Raw genomic sequence first — 4,569 nt, 5'->3', positions numbered from 1 at the left:
TATGCCGTGACATTACTGGCATCCGCATCGTTAGAAAAAGTTACGTTTCGGGCCGCGAAGTAAGTACTCTGGCGGGGGGGTGGGGGTGGGGATATGGTTATTAAGAAAAAAAAAGAAAGGGAAGGTAAGCCAGATGGATGTCTGCGTGTTATTCATAAAAAAAAAAGTGAAAGGGGAAGACAAAAAAGGCAAAGAAAAGAAGAACGCAAAAGAAAACAAAAAGAAGAAAAGAAAAGGAAACGAGAAATGAAGAACGCAAAACTAAAGCTGAAGAATCACACACTCTGACGGGATCCTATGATGTATGCCGAACTGGTATAGAAATAACAGGAAGGAAGAACAGAATAAAAAAGAAGAGAAAACAGGGAGAACGTAAACAGTGAACATGCGCACAACTGAAGGCATTACGCCTTTGAAAACTGAGTGCAAAAGGAACGAAATGCATTAAATCACCGGTGTTTGACCCGAAATGCGCGCAATATAATGAATATATGGTCAATGAAATGGAGCAGCGGGAGTTGAACCCGCTCCCAACGGATATGCGTTCCGAAGACTGGCAGCTGCTGGTGCCTTTTCGACTGCTTCGTTTCATTGATCTGATTGCTTTGGGCGAAATTCAGGCATTGTGTTGTGTCATGCTCTATGTTTCTTCGCCTCATCTTCTACTGTGATAATGAGTATGGTGGGCGGATACATATTTTACAAATTGCAAGATGCATTTTTGGGTTGGTGCCTCTTCGCTCTTTTGACCCGGGCGCGCCGAGCCCAAAACGTTGGTGTCAGTCTCTTAGCGGGACTTCTCGGGGAGGCGCCCCCCCCCCTAGTTCATTTCCGGGGGGGGGACAAGGTCCCTCCCCCCTTCCCGCGGTCGGCGCCTATGCTGCCGACTGTGAATGATGCAAAATGTACGCGCGCTGCTCCGTGATATTTACTGCTGGGTATTACTGGCACGCCAGTTTTCAACTCCAGTCTTGGTAATGTAGATCCCATATTGCCCAGGCAGAGGTTCAACATTGGCTTTACGTTGTTCCGATGTTCAGTAAATATGAAGTCAATATATGCCCAATCAAGGTATAGTGTGGGATAAAGGTTTACGGAACGCGCGTCCCGGCGGTTCCTTCCTCGGAGTGTCACGCGAGCAGCGAATGGGTCAGTGCGGATATACACGTCTGCGTAGGTAACCCAGTTACCTGTTTGCAAGTCCGTACGGTACCGTCCCCCTCTAGTGTGTGTCTCCGAAGGAGGAGTGCGTTCCGTAATCTTTTGTCCAGTATTGGACACATTGGCGCGCCCACATCAAAGTACAGGTTTCTCCGTGCAGTTATCGTTTGCCATATTATTTTATTTGTATGGGTGTTACCTGTGTTGTTGACGGACGTATAAACTGAATTACTTCGTTCTGACCCGAATATATCGTGCTGAAAAATGTGAAAACGAAAGGAAATGAAGAAGGAGACAAGCCAGAAAAAGAACGCCAAAACTCTTGGGATAAGGAGTCTGGTGTTGCACACTGCGTATGACACCGCAGGATTGTTGTTAACTGCTCGCCAGGATTCATGGGTGGATATGTTTATTGAAAGTTCGACTTGCTACTCATTAAAGAAGAAGAAAGAGAAAAAGAAAAAGGAGAGAAAAAGGAAGCGCACAGAAAAGGGGGCTTTAGAGGCTGGTCCAGACGCCGGTGGCAGGAAGAAAGCTCAAGGGGGAAGTAACCGCCCTCTGGTTGCGCCAAAGCGATGTTGGGGTACCCAATTTTTAAGTATTCTAGAAGATGTGAGCTACAACTATACGACAGCGGTGCTATTCGAGAAGTGTCGCATACCCAGAATTCACAACCTTTATTGCTATAAGCTCATCCTGGCGTACCAAAGGGCAGTTAAGGAAAACTTAAGTGACCTTCCGGACGTGGCGAGCTTAGAAATTACTAATCCTGCTTACAACTAGCGCCACCCTTTAACATATAAAGTTCCACAGTGCCGGACGTCGTATGGGTTCTACAGGTTGCAATATAATTTAGTTAGATTACTCAATGATAATACATGCGATTTGCTGTCTTTACACAGAAATGATTTGCTAACATATTTTTGTAATTTAGGGTACTGTATATAAACGTTACATTGCTGTAGCATGGGTAAGAATCAAAGCTGATCTTTGTTTCATTCGCTATTTATTATTATTGATGATTGGGTGACATTTCTGTACTTGTTTATCATAGTGCATAGTGTTGCATATATTGTGATTATTTAATGTGCTGCTGTAGGGGGTAGAGGCCTTATCAAGTCTCCTGTGACTTTTTAGCCTCTGCTCGTAATCACTTGTGTGTTGAAATCAATAAATAAATAAGTCGTTGAATGTGGGGTTGGAGGATGAGTCTTTCAGAGAGATACCAGTTGCAGGATTGTAGGTAGTACTCAATGTCTGCTTCCACGCAACAAGTTGTGCAATCGTTTCTGGGATGGGTTTTTACTCGTCACCCCATTAGAATTTATACTGAACACACACACAGACAAGAGCACAGTGCAGGGCTGAGCAAGATGAGGGAGAGGAGAAACTGTTGGCAAGAATACATCTGGCATTCATTCGTACCCGGTATTCAGTCTCTTATTCGATATGTCACCCATATTGCGACAACCTATTACGTACGGAGGCGCGCAGAAGTGCTTTCCCTACCATTGTAGAAGCTGCACTGGCAATACAGGGTATGTCAACATGAGGGCATGTCAATATTCCTGCCTTCTAGTGAAAGGTTTAATTTGTACAACTGGGCGGATCTTGCCAACATTAGGACAGTCTCGGACCAGTATTGGCTTGGGTTGACAAATACTGGATAGACGACGTGTCAATGCTGGTGTAACTGATACAGTGTGGAAACGGCAGTGGCCGTACCTGAGCCGAAAGCAGGCACCTCTCATGGACCATTGTGCATTGCAAAATTATTTTCCCAGTAGTGGTGCGACTTGCAACCTTGCCCACTTTAAGTCAATATTGTGTGCCTGCCGCCCATGTCCCGTCCGTATTACTCCATTGGACGCAATATATGTTTGTGTTACTCACATCATCGAGAGCCAGCAGATGAACCATCCAAAGGTTTATTCCAAACCAGAGAGCCCGAAGAAAACCATCCGCTCCCAACGGAAGCTTACAGCAAGAATACGAACACAACAGGACGCGCAGCGCGTGAACAGTTCCGCAACTTTGTCGTCGTCACTATATTACACTTTCCCCCCCCCCCTTAGTCTGAAAGTGAATGTTAAACGCACAGGTTTCTTGAGTGGTCTACCACGAGATGACGTAGGCCCCGATATGATGTCCTAGGTGCTGCCGGTAGTGGCGCGTCGTCGTGAGGCGGGTGCTCCGCCGCTGTGGAAAGCCATTGAGGAATATGTCTCGAAGAGCTTGGGAAGTGATGGGGACCACGCAAGGAGAGTCGTTCGGCGGCACCGGCAGCCTTGCAGGTGGCGAATTCATGTCACCAGTGGGGAACCGGAAGCTTGACGTGAGACGTTTTGTGCTGTCAACCGGCGAAGAGGACCTGCGCATGCGATCCACATGCCGACGAAGCAGTCGTCCATCCTGTGTGAGGCCCTCGTAGGAACGTTTGCCGACCTTCCTGCAGACCTTCACTTGACACCACTTTCCATTATTGGTGAAAGTCCTGAACCACGCGGTCTGGCCGACCTTGAAGTGGTCGTCAAGCTGGGCTTGGGTGCGGGGGCGAGTCCTCGTAATGCGGGTGAATTGTGTCCAGGGCAGTCCTCAATTCCCTTCCAAACATTTGTTTGGCTGGCGTCTCCTTGGTTACGCATGCGCTGTGGTGTGCTGGTTCAGGAGGAATCTCGACAGACGACACTGAATACTTCCTTGGGTGTATGTCTTCAGGGCCCGCTTTAACTCCTGAACCATCCTCTCCGCCTGGCCGTTTGTAGAGGGATGATATGGGGCGCTGGTTACGTGGCGGATACCATTGCGGCTGAAGAACGACTTCATCTCGCTGGAAACGAAGGCGGTACCATTATCGCTGACCACGGTTGCGGAAGTCCGAAAGTGGCAAAGATGGCACGTAGCGCGTTGATGAGTGCGGAGCTTGTTGCGGTGGACACGGGTCGCACCTCGAGCCACTTCGTGACGGCGTCAACTACAACAAGGTAGGATTGGCCGTGAATCGGTCCTGCGAGATCCATGTGGAGGACAGACCAAGCGACGCGAGGACGAGACCACACTGGTGGTAATTGTCTGGGCAGAGACTTGGCATAGCGCTGACACGTGTGGCAGCTGCTTACGGCGTTCTCGATGGCGGTGTCGAGTTGTGGCCACCAGAAATAACTTCTTGCAGCGTGCTTCATGGCTGTCATTCCTCTGTGGCCAGCATGGAGCAGGGTGACAGCTTGCGACTGTAGCGCTGGGGGAATAACCACTCGCGAACCCCAAAGTAAACAACCTTTGTGGGTAGAAAGTTCGTTCCTTCTTACGTTGAAGGGCAGAAATCTTTCCCGGTCCAATCTGAGACGTAACCCGACTGTACACCTTGATACACTCTTGAGAGGGTTGAATCCTGTGCAGTTGCTGCAC

The sequence above is a fragment of the Ornithodoros turicata genome, chromosome 1 (assembly GCF_037126465.1).
Source record: "Ornithodoros turicata isolate Travis chromosome 1, ASM3712646v1, whole genome shotgun sequence".
Taxonomy (NCBI): Eukaryota; Metazoa; Arthropoda; class Arachnida; order Ixodida; family Argasidae; genus Ornithodoros; species Ornithodoros turicata.
The sequence above is the reverse complement of the archived record's forward strand: the minus strand, read 5'-3'. Positions refer to the sequence as shown.